The following is a 12,592-nucleotide window of genomic DNA, read 5'->3' as shown; positions in this document are numbered from 1 at the left end:
GCTGAAGGATGTTAATTTATGAAATCTAGGTCTAAGTTGGACCTAAATAGAGATTTTTGTTTCATGTCTGTACGACATTCCTAACGGAAGTTACAAGGTGTTTTGTTTGTGTTTTCTCCTAGGGGGCGCTAGAGCGCAATTTTTAGTTTTGGGTTGTTGTTTTTTATTAAATGTAAATTTTTGCCAGTCCTGATGTGTGTGTAAAATTAGTTGAGTTTTGAAGCATGTTAAAGGGGTCAAATCACAGCTCAGAAAAGGCAAAAATAAAAATTTTTAGGAAACTTTTGTTTTGAAGGGTTTTTTGCCAACTTCCTGTTGATTTTTGCTGAACAAAGTCAGTGTATGAAATCTAGGTCTAAGTTGGACCTACATAGAGGTTTTTGTTTAATGTCTCTACGACATTCCTAACGGAAGTTACAAGCAGTTATGTCTGTGTTTTTTCCTAGGGGGAGCTAGAGCGCAATTTTGAGTTTTGGGTAGGTTTTTTTTATTAAATGGCAATTTTTGCTAGTCCTGATGTGTGTGTAAAATTTGGTGAGTTTCGAAGCATGTTAAAGGGGTCAAATTACAGCTCAAGGAGGCAAAAATGACATTTTTTAGGAAACTTTTGTTTTGAAGGATTTTTTGCCAACATCCTGTTGCATTTTGCTGAAGGATGTTATTTTATGAAATCTAGGTCTAAGTTGAACCTACATAGACGTTTTTGTTTCATGTCTCTACGACATTCCTAACAGAAGCTACAAGCAGTTGTGTCTGTATTTTTTCCTAGGGGGTGCTAGAGCGCAAATTTTAGTTGTGGGTTGTTTTTATTATTAAATGGTAATTTTTGCCAGTCCTGATGTGTGTGTAAAATTTGGTGAGTTTTGAAGCATGTTAAAGGGGTCAAATTACAGTCAAAGAGGCAAAAATGAATATTTTAGGAAACTTTTGTTTTGAAGGGTTTTTAGCCAACTTCCTGTTGATTTTTGCTGAAGAATATTATTTTATGAAATCTAGGTCTAAGTTCGACCTACATAGAGTTTTTTTTTTAGCGTCTCTACGACATTCCTAACGGAAGTTACAAGCAGTTGTGTCAGTGTTTTTTCCTAGGGGGTTCTAGAGCGCAATTTTGAGTTTTTATTTTTTATTAAATGGCAATTTTTGCCAGTCCTGATGTGTGTGTAAAATTTGGTGAGTTTTGAAGCATGTTAAAGGGGTCAAATCACAGCTCAAAGAGGCAAAAATTACATTTTTTAGGAAACTTTTGTTTTGAAGGGTTTTTTTTGCCAACTTCCTGTTGATTTTTGCTGAGGGATGTTATTTTATGAAATCTAGGTCTAAGTTGGACCTACATGGAGGTTTTTGTTTCATGTCCGTACGACATTTCTAACGGAAGTTACACAATGTTTTGTCTGTGTTTTTTCCTAGGGGGCGCTAGAGCGCAGTTATGAGTTTTGGGTTGTTGTTTTTTATTAAATGGCAATTTTTGCCAGTCCTGATGTGTGTGTAAAATTTGGTGAGTTTTGAAGCATGTTAAAGGGGTCAAATTACAGCTCAAGGAGGCAAAAATGACATTTTTTAGGAAACTTTTGTTTTGAAGGGTTTTTTGCCAACTTCCTGTTGTATTTTGCTGAAGGATGTTATTTTATGAAATCTAAGTCTAAGTTGAACCTACATAGACGTTTTTGTTTCATGTCTCTACGACATTCCTGACAGAAGCTACAAGCAGTTGTGTCTGTATTTTTTCCTAGGGGGCGCTAGAGCGCAATTTTTTAGTTTTGGGTTGTTTTTATTATTAAATGGCAATTTTTGCAATTCCTGATGTGTGTGTAAAATTTGGTGAGTTTTGAAGCACGTTAAAGGGGTCAAATTACAGCTCAAAGAGGCAAAAATTACATTTTTTAGGAAACTTTTGTTTTGAAGGGTTTTTTGCCAACCTCCTGTTGATTTTTGCTGAACAAAGTCAGTGTATGAAATCTAGGTCTAAGTTGGACCTACATAGAGGTTTTTGTTTATTGTCTCTACGACATTCCTAACGGAGGTTTCAAGCAGTTATGTCTGTGTTTTTTCCTAGGGGGCGCTAGAGCGCAATTTTGAGTTTTTATTTTTCATTAAATGGCTATTTTTGCCAGTCCTGATGTGTATGTAAAATTTGGTGAGTTTTGAAGCATGTTAAAGGGGTCAAATCACAGCTCAAAGAGGCAAAAATTACATTTTTTAGGAAACTTTTGTTTTCAAGGTTTTTTTTGCCAACTTCCTGTTGATTTTTGCTGAAGGAGGTTACTTTATGAAATCTCGGTCTAAGTCAGACCTACATGGAGGTTTTCGTTTCATGTCTGTACGACATTCCTAACGGAAGTTACAATATGTTTTGTTTGTGTTTTTTCCTAGGGGGCGCTAGAGCGCAATTTTTAGTTTTGGGTTGTTGTTTTTTATTAAATGGCAATTTTCGCCAGTCCTGATATGTGTGTAAAATTTGGTGAGTTTTGAAGCATGTTAAAAGGGTCAAATTACAGCTCATAGAGGCAAAAATTACATTTTTTAGGAAACTTTTGTTTTCAAGGTTTTTTTTGCCAACTTCCTGTTGATTTTTGCTGAAGGAGGTTACTTTATGAAATCTCGGTCTAAGTCAGACCTACATGGAGGTTTTCGTTTCATGTCTGTACGACATTCCTAACGGAAGTTACAATATGTTTTGTTTGTGTTTTTTCCTAGGGGGCGCTAGAGCGCAATTTTTAGTTTTGGGTTGTTGTTTTTTATTAAATGGCAATTTTCGCCAGTCCTGATATGTGTGTAAAATTTGGTGAGTTTTGAAGCATGTTAAAAGGGTCAAATTACAGCTCATAGAGGCGGCGGTATAATAAAGAGTAATAATAAAACCTTAGAAATTCAATAGGGTCCTCTGTCCCAAAGGGACATTCGGTCCCTAAAAATAAATCACTGCTTTCCACAAAGAACAACACGTCCTTTGGTTCCAGAGTAGCAGACATATTTAATCTCGGATCCATCCAATCAATGGCAGTCAAATGGACAGAATTTACGAACTGCGATGAATTATTAACGGAAAGCCTTTGCAAATGTTTCCGCCGTAATCTCTTCCACTTTTTCAACCCGCAGCATCTGAGAAGGGAAGAAGAAAAAAAATCAGTGTGTTGGCGATGTGCACGTTCAACGTGGTCGGTACCCTTTGCGCCTTGGTAGCTTTGAACAGGGGGTCCAAGCAGGCCGCATACGTCATCTTTTCTCTCACGTCGCGCCCTGGCCAAAGGAGACCGATCAGGACGGGGTGGTGTGGGAGGAACGTGCGGCGGAGAAACACTCACCAGATCCCTCCACAAACAGCAAACACGGGTAGTCGAAGTTGTCATGTTGATAATAGTAGAGAATGATCGTAAAAAAAAAAAAAAAAAGGAAACAGTCAAGGAAGAATAGCGTAAAAAAAAAAAGTGCTGACTTTGCATAAAATCATAGACTGAGGATATCTGGGCTCCTCTGCTGGTAATTTGCCTTTCACTTCCAGTCTGTGAATGCCACGTTTAAACATTCAACATTTTTTTTTTTTGCACCCCCCTACTTTCCTTATAGTACCCGTCCAGGACCACGTGGTTCTGGGCAACGTCCACCTTCACTACAAGAGAGAAGTGCAGACGTTTGCTTTCATGACGCATGTCAATAAAGACGCTTGTACACTCACTTATCACGCTGCCGGTGGTTCCGAAAGAGTCCTGGACCGTGGCCCGGAGGTCCTCGTCCATTTGAGCCGCGCCCCGTAACGCCTGCGGACGGGAAAGACATAAAAATAGTACCAATTGCCACCACTGATGACGATGCTGGCCTTCACCCGGGGTGCAGGGAAGGTAGGCGACGTGCAAGCAGAGGTTGTTATTGCGAGGAACCAGGGAGAAGGTACGACGAAACCCAAAACAAGTGACGTCGGCACGTTGTGGAAATGGTGAGTAAAAAACAGAATTCTGTGGAGAGGCGCAGCCGACGGTCTGACAGAGCGGCGGGGCACGCTTGAGCCCGGCCCAAGATGGCGGAGAGGAGGCGGAGAATACGGCTGAGCGGAGAGGCGGGGCGTGGCTCGCACACCGGGACACAATTAACCTATCTCCTTGTGATGTATAAAAGGGGAGAAGGAGGAAAGATCAGGGAAAAAAGGAGGAACGAGGAGCAGAAGCAAAGAGAAGAGCAAGCACGACGGAGACGCGGCCAACCGAGCGACACGGAGGAGCGAGCAGCAGGAGCGGCGACGGCACAAAAGACTTCCTTGAAAGTAAAATAAGGAAAGTCTTTTCTGTGCTTTTCAGCGATTGTCTGTTGCGAGTGTGCTCCAGCTCTCCTCTCTCCTTCCCGACTGCTACCTTTAACAGACCGACAGGTGATTAGACAAACACTTCCGGCTGTGTCATCCACTCACCTGTCGCCAATCTCGAAGCCGGTCCTGCCACAACCCCGCTTCGCTGCAGGTGCGCGGGCCACGCCCACCACAAATAATAAATAAATAAATAAATGGGTTGTACTTGTATAGCGCTTTTCTACCTTCAAAGTACTCAAAGCGCTTTGACACTACTTCCACATTTACCCATTCACACACTGATGGAGGGAGCTGCCATGCAAGGCGCCAACCAGCACCCATCAGGAGCAAGGGTGAAGTGTCTTGCTCAGGACACAACGGACGTGACGAGGTTGGTTCTAGGTGGGATTTGAACCAGTCACCCTCGGGTTGCGCACGGCCACTCTCCCACTGCGCTACGCCGTCACAAATACAATACAAAGATTTGCCAATCCTTTTCAACCTATATTCAATTGAATGGACAGCTCATTTGGAATTTGATGGCTGCAACATGTTTAAAAAAAAAAAAAGCAAAAAAATCACTGATAAAGTTGAGGAATGCTCATCAAACACTTATTTGGAACATCCCACCAGGCGGACAGGCTAATTGGGAACAGGTGGGTGCCGTGATTGGGTATAAAAGCAGCGTCCGTGAAATGCTCAGTCATTCACAAAAAAGGAACGAGGCGAGGGTCGCCACGTTTGTGAACAAATGTGTGAGCAAGTTGTCGAACAGTTTAAGAAACATTTCTCAACGAGTTATTGCAAGGAATTTAGGGATTTCACCATCATCGAAAGGTTCAGAGAATCGGAAGAAATCACCGCACGTAAGCGGTGAGGCGGAAAACTAACATTGAATGCCCGTGACCTTCGATCCCTGTAAAGGATTACACCACATGGGCTCAGGAACATTTCAGAAAACCACTGTCAGTAATTACAGTTTTGTCGCTACATCTGTAAGCGCAAGTTAAAACTCTACTATGCAAAGCCGAAGCCATTTATCAACAACACCCAGAAACGCCACCGGCTTCGGTGGGCCCGAGCTCATCCAAGATGGACTGATGCACAGTGGAAAAAGTGTTCTGTGGTCTGACTAGTCCACATTTCAAATGTTTTTTTTTTGGAAACTGTGGACGTGGTGTCCTCCGGAACAAAAAGGAAAAGAACCATCCGGATTGTTCTAGGCGCAATGTTGAAAAGCCAGCATCTAACTTTTTAAAATGTATTTTTTTCTTACAGGTACGCCATTTATTTGATCAAACGTTGGTCACAGTTTTACATAAAGTCCAGTCAGGGTGTATTTTGGGAGGAGAATTTGCCAGAAGGCACTCATCTTGACCGGATCAAATAAATGGTGTTATTAATTTGGGTGTATACATGATTGATGGATAATCCAAGAGAACACATTACTTTAGACAAGTATTAAATAAGTGAGGCACAGGTGTGGCGGCAGGACAGGAAACAGAGAGTGAGGGTGCTGCGATACACAGGGACCAAACAGGAAATACTGCCAAAATAAGAGCACGGGACAGGAAATGACACCAAAGACTGGAAAAGTCCAAACTCTAATGTAATGTGGGAAGGCAGTAGACAATATTTTTGTTAAATTATTGTACTAAAATGACATGATTTCTACCTACCATCTTCCAGATCTTTGTCCTTTGGCTTCCTGAATGTGATTAGAAAAAATATATATATATTTTTAAGGCATTCTAATGACATGCATTTCAAAAAATACAACAAAATCAGATTACGGTTGTCCCTCCCATTGAATGTATCACAACACAGCTGCTACACAACCCACCACAGTCAACATACAACTACACAACCCACCTAAAACATCATTTTATATCTAGGGGTCCCCAAACTTTTATATTTATATATATATATATATATATATATATATATATATATTTATATATATATATATGTAGGAATGTAACTGTCGCAAGAAACCTGATTGCCCTCTCAACGGGGGGTGCTTACAAACATCAGTCGTTTACCAAGCAAAGGTAACACGCAAGGACATCAACACATCCGACACGTACGTAGGATTAACCGAAGGAGCGTTTAAAACCAGATGGAATCATCACAAGGCCTCCTTTAGAAACCAGACTTTGCGGAATTCTACAGAACTCAGCAAGCACATTTGGAACCTCAAAGACAATAATGTTGAATATTCAATAACATGGCGAACTATTGCATCCAGCACACCTTACAACAGTGGTAATAAAAGATGCAACCTATGCTTGAAAGAGAAACTGCTTATTGTATATCATCCAGACTTGTCATCCCTCAACAAGCGCAGTGAAATCATTTCAACATGCCGCCACAGACGGAAGCACCTCCTAGGTAACACATGAGCCAATCACCACACCCTACGCCTGCCTGTACCCACCCACTCTGTGCCCTATATAAACCATTGTATGTGAATGCTTCCATTAAAATATCCTGATGATTGAGGGATCCCCTCATGAAACAGTTCTGTAGAGATGAAGTAGTCTTATGATTTTTCCCACATCTACATATATCTATTTATATATTCACATCCAGGCAGATAAGCGACCCACAATGTACCTTGGATATATAAAAATGTGGAAACATTTTGCAAACAATTCGCAAGGTCTATATCAGGGGTCACCAACCTTTTTGAAACCAAGAGCTACTTCTTGGGTACTGATTATCGCCAAGGGCTACCAGTTTGATACACACTTAAATGAATTGCCAGAATTAGCCAATTTGCTCAATTTACCTTTATCTCTATTTTATTATCAATAATTAATGATATTTATCATTGTGGAAACACTCATTATATTTAATGATTTCTCACAAATATATATTTTTGATGACATGTTTTAAATAGATTAAAATCCGATCTGCACTTTGTTAGAATATATAACAAATTGGACCAAGCTATATTTTTAACAAAGACAAATAATCATTTCTTCTAGATTTTCCAGAACAAAATTTTTAAAAGGAATTCAAAAGACTTTGAAATAAGATTTAAATCTTATTCTATATATTTTGGAGATTTGCCAGAATATTTTTTGGGAATTTTAATCATAATAAGTTTGAAGAAATATTTCACAAATATTCTTCGTTGAAAAAGCAGTAGCTAAAATTAAGAATTAAATTAGAATGTATGTATTATTCTTTACAATAAAACAATACATTTAATTGAACTTTGATTTTAATTGTCAGGAAAGAAGAAGAAGGAATTTAAAAGGTAAAAAAGTATGGGTTTAAAAATCCTAAAATAATTTTTAAGGTTGTATTTTTTCCCTAAAATTGTCTTTCTAAAAGTTATAAGACGCAAAGTAAAAAAAAAAAATAATTTCTTTAAACAAGTGAAATCATTATTTGTTCTAGATTTTCCAGAACAAAAATTTTAAAAGAAATTCAAAAGACTTTGAAATATATTTTTAAATTTGATTCTACAGATTTTCTAGATTTGCCAGAATATTTTTTTTAAATTTTAATCATAATAAGTTTTGAAGAAATATTTCAAAATTTTTTTTTGTCGAAAAAACAGAAACTAAAATGAAGAATTAAATTAAAATGTATTTATTATTCTTTACCAAAAATTTTTGAACATTGATTTAAATTGTCAGGAAAGAATAGGAATGAATTTAATATGTAAAAAAGTATGTGTTTAAAAATCCTAAAATAATTTTTAAGGTTGTATTTTTTCCCTAAAATTGTTTTTCTAAAAGTAATAAGAAGCAAAGTAAAAAAAAATACATGAATTTATTTAAACAAGTGAAGACCAAGTCTTTAAAATATTTTTTGGGATTTTCAAATTCTATTTGAGTTTTGTCTCTTTTAGAATTAAAAATGTCGAGCAAAGCGAGATCAGCTTGCTAGTAAATAAAAACAATTTCAAAAATAGAGGTGGCTCACTGGTAAGTGCTGCTATTTGAGCTATTTTTAGAACAGGCCAAATCAAATATGTAAAATAAAATATGCATTTTCATCTTCTTTTAAATAAATGAAAGTTACTTTACCTGTTTACAAGGCGCAGACAAAAGTTGGGAGACAAACCTTCTTACAGCTCCTTTTATAGTGGAACAGGTAAAGAAAAAAAATGTTTTGAAGCTCCTTTCATAGTAGAAGAGATTAAAAAAAAAAATCAACCATAAAAACCTGTTACAGCTTGTTTTATAGTGGAAGAGGTAAATAGGCCTCTTTTTATATGGTGTCCACGCCCAAATTCTTGTGGTTTTCTGATTGCGTGCATGTGTGCTCAAAGTGTGCACATACTCTAATAATTATCAAATGTTACTTATGAACTAACTTAATAATAATAAAAGTGTAGTTGAATTGTGAAAATAGCTGTCACTTATTTATTTTCTGTTCTGATTTTGACGAAGGACAGTCCAGGTGTGTGACTGTTATGATCCACTGCCCGGATCATATCATGTTCAGGTTTTGTATTATGTTCTGCTAATGTTTGCCTTAGTTCCTGGTTGCACTTCCTTGTTTGTTCTGTCAACATGTTAACGTACTATTTTCACCTGCCGCGGTTTCCAGACGCACACCTGTTTTTGGTAATCACTGCCCTTATTTAAGCCTGCCTTTTCAGTTGATTCGAGCTTGCTTCCTAGTTTGTGTTTCACAACGGTGAGGACTCCGATTCCTGATCTGTACTTGCTAGCTTCCGCGCTAAGCCTTTGCTCCTCTAGCTGCCATGCTAGTAGTTTTGTTTTGCCTTTAGTGCCTCGTGCAAGTTTTTCTGTTCGTAGTCTGTTTTTATTTTAAATAAATCAGTATTTCTTGCCTACACGCATTCATTATACAGTGACATTGTCTTACATCACACCGCCCCCCTCCCAAAAAAAAGAACATTTCTGCAACTCTTGCATTCTAATTAAAAAATAAAGATAATCGTATATATACAGCATATACAGTGTGTATATACGCACTGTATATACATACATACACCTATGTGTATATAAATATACATGTATATATATATATATATATATATATATGTGTGTATATATATGTATGTATGTATGTATATATAGTATGTGTGTATGTATATATAGTATGTGTGTATGTATATATATATATACATATATACATATACATATATACATATATATATATATATATATATATATATATATATATATATATATATATATATATATATATAATTTTGGCTATAATCGTGCAGACCTACCTGTATGTACAAGACTACATTTTATACATTAACACTATTTTTATCTATATTGAAGAAAAAATGCATTTATTTCTTATGTCCATTAGGTGCCATCTTGCACAGTTTTCACATTTATCTTTATTTACTTCTGTCATTATTTCAGTTTGCACAGTGGTAGAGGGGTTAGTGAATGTGCCTCTGTTACGTTCCAGATGGCTCGAAGTCTAGGGATCATAGGGGAATGCAACATAAAAGTGTATAAATCAAATGAGTTGTAAATTAAAGACACTGAAGCCAAGAATTGAAAACAAAAACTAGTGTATTGAAAAGTGACCAGGTGGTGGGGCGGGTACAACAAGGACACAATGCTAGCCTAGCTTGGGACTACTGGTGCTGTCTAAGAAATGAACAAAACATACCAAAATACACCTCTAGAAAAGAAAGGTAAGCTGACTAACTAAAGCTATTTAATTAGCATAAACCAAAAACCTACCTAACTACTCTAACCAAAGAGGGGGTCCAAAACATACAAGGGTGACAGTCACCACTAAGCCTGGTGTCTCTATCCACAAACATTTATCCTACGTGTGTAATGTATAGAGGCCTCTGTCTAACCTTTCCTAAGACTAGGCTCCAGATACTCACAAAGGTGGGGTCCAAAAAAAACTGAAGAGAAAAAAAGTGTCGCCAAAGACAAAGTAGGGTCTCTCAGAACTCCAGAGAGCATGTCAGAAAAATAATTCCCCTGGCCAGTGGTGAGCAGGTGATTTAAAGCAGCACAGGAGGATGAATGGTGGACCGGGATTGGCTGGTTGATCACCAGTTGAAATGAGGAACAGCTGGGAACAGAAACCGGTTGATTGGCAGCAGAGGTCGTGGTTCAGTGTGACCTGTTCAAACGAAAGAAGAAGAAACACAAACAACAAACCACCACTACGTGGAACGTAACACGCCCACCAACAAGAATGAACACAATTGTTCATTCAAACAAGTTGCTATATTCAAGGTTAAAAAGAAAAAGAAAAAAAATTCACCTAATTTGGTCTAGTCGTATGATTCTCGCTTTGGGTGCGAGAGGTCCCGGGTTCAAATCCCGGACGAGCCCCCAATTTATGTTACGTTTCAGATGGGTCAAAGTCTAGGGATCATAGGGGAACGCAACATAAAAGTGTATAAATCAAATGAGTTGTAAATTAAAGACACTGAAGCCAAGAATTGAAAACAAAAACTAGAGTATTGAAAAGTGACCAGGTGGTGGGGCGGGTACAACAAGGACACACTGCTAGCCTAACTTGGGACTACTGGTGCTGTCTAAGAAATGAACAAAACATACCAACATACACCTCTAGAAAAGAAAGGTAAGCTGACTAACTAAAGCTATTTAATTAGCATAAACCAAAAACCTACCTAACTACTCTAACCAAAGAGGGGCTTCAAAACATACAAGGGTGACAGTCACCACTAAGCCTGGTGTCTCTATCCACAAACATTTATCCTACGTGTGTAATGTATAGAGGCCTCTGTCTAACCTTTCCCAAGACTAGGCTGCAGATACTCACAAAGGTGGGGTCCAAAAAAAACTGAAGAGAAAAAAAGTGTCGCCAAAGACAAAGTAGGGTCTCTCAGAACTCCAGACGGCATGTCAGAAAAAGAATTCCCCTGGCCAGTGGTGAGCAGGTGATTTAAAGCAGCACAGGAGGATGAATGGTGGACCGGGATTGGCTGGTTGATCACCAGGTGAAATGAGGAACAGCTGGGAACAGACACCGGTTGATTGGCAGCAGAGGTCGTGGTTCAGTGTGACCTGTTCAAACGAAAGAAGAAGAAACACAAACAACAAACCACCACTACGTGGAACGTAACACGCCCACCAACAAGAATGAACACAATTGTTAATTCAAACAAGTTGCTATATCCAAGATTAAAAAGAAAAAGAAAAAAAATTCACCCTAATTTGGTCTAGTCGTATGATTCTCGCTTCGGGTGCGAGAGGTCCCAGGTTCAAATCCCGGACGAGCCCCCAATTTATGTTACGTTCCAGATGGCTCGAAGTCTAGGGATCATAGGGGAACGCAACATAAAAGTGTATAAATCAAATGAGTTGTAAATTAAAGACACTGAAGCCAAGAATTGAAAACAAAAACTAGTGTATTGAAAAGTGACCAGGTGGTGGGGCGGGTACAACAAGGACACACTGCTAGCCGAGCTTGGGACTACTGGTGCTGTCTAAGAAATGAACAAAACATACCAAAATACACCTCTAGAAAAGAAAGGTAAGCTGACTAACTAAAGCTATTTAATTAGCAAAACCAAAAACCTACCTAACTACTCTAACCAAAGAGGGGGTCCAAAACATACAAGGGTGACAGTGACCACTAAGCCTGGTGTCTCTATCCACAAACATTTATTCTACGTGTATTATGTATAGAGGCCTCTGTCTAACCGTTCCCAAGACTAGGCTGCAGATACTCACAAAGGTGGGGTCCAAAAAAAACTGAAGAGAAAAAAAGTGTCGCCAAAGACAAAGTAGGGTCTCTCAGAACTCCAGACGGCATGTCAGAAAAGAATTCCCCTGGCCAGTGGTGAGCAGGTGATTTAAAGCAGCACAGGAGGATGAATGGTGGACCGGGATTGGCTGGTTGATCACCAGGTGAAATGAGGAACAGCTGGGAACAGAAACCGGTTGATTGGCAGCAGAGGTCGTGGTTGAGTGTGACCTGTTCAAACGAAAGAAGAAGAAACACAAACAACAAACCACCACTACGTGGAACGTAACAGCCTCACAAAACTGAGTAGTCCTGAGTTAAATCCCGGGCTCAGGATCTTTCAGGTGTGGAGTTTGCATGTTCTCCCCGTGACTGCGTGGGTTCCCTCCGGGTACTCTGGCTCCCTCCCACCCCCAAAGACATGCGCCTGGGGATAGGTTGATTGGCAACACTAAATGGTCCCTAGTGTGTGAATGTGAGGGTGAATGTTGTCTGTCTATCTGTGTTGGCCCAGTGATGAGGAGGCGACTTGTCCAGGGTGTGCCCCGCCTTCCGCCCGAATGCAGCTGAGATAGGCCCCAACACCCCCCGCGACCCCTAAAGGGGCAAGTGCTAGTAAACACACAC

At 39.0% G+C, this 12,592-nt stretch overlaps 2 long non-coding RNA genes across 2 annotated transcripts; both read right to left on the bottom strand.

Moving 5' to 3' along the window:
- Nucleotides 1-2,946: 2,946 nt before the first annotated feature.
- On the bottom strand, nt 2,947-3,376 carry LOC133554227 (uncharacterized). Its single transcript, XR_009807080.1, has 3 exons — nt 3,303-3,376; nt 3,164-3,237; nt 2,947-3,099 (listed from the first exon to the last, which is right to left on the bottom strand). It is a non-coding gene; the product is annotated as an uncharacterized LOC133554227 (long non-coding RNA).
- A 117-nt stretch (nt 3,377-3,493) lies between these two features.
- Nucleotides 3,494-8,451, bottom strand: LOC133554226 (uncharacterized). Its single transcript, XR_009807079.1, has 4 exons — nt 8,320-8,451; nt 5,956-5,984; nt 3,674-3,755; nt 3,494-3,607 (listed from the first exon to the last, which is right to left on the bottom strand). It is a non-coding gene; the product is annotated as an uncharacterized LOC133554226 (long non-coding RNA).
- Nucleotides 8,452-12,592: the final 4,141 nt, after the last annotated feature.

The sequence above is a fragment of the Nerophis ophidion genome, linkage group LG06 (assembly GCF_033978795.1).
Source record: "Nerophis ophidion isolate RoL-2023_Sa linkage group LG06, RoL_Noph_v1.0, whole genome shotgun sequence".
In the NCBI taxonomy this organism is placed as follows: Eukaryota; Metazoa; Chordata; class Actinopteri; order Syngnathiformes; family Syngnathidae; genus Nerophis; species Nerophis ophidion.
The sequence above is the reverse complement of the archived record's forward strand: the minus strand, read 5'-3'. Positions and strand labels throughout refer to the sequence as shown.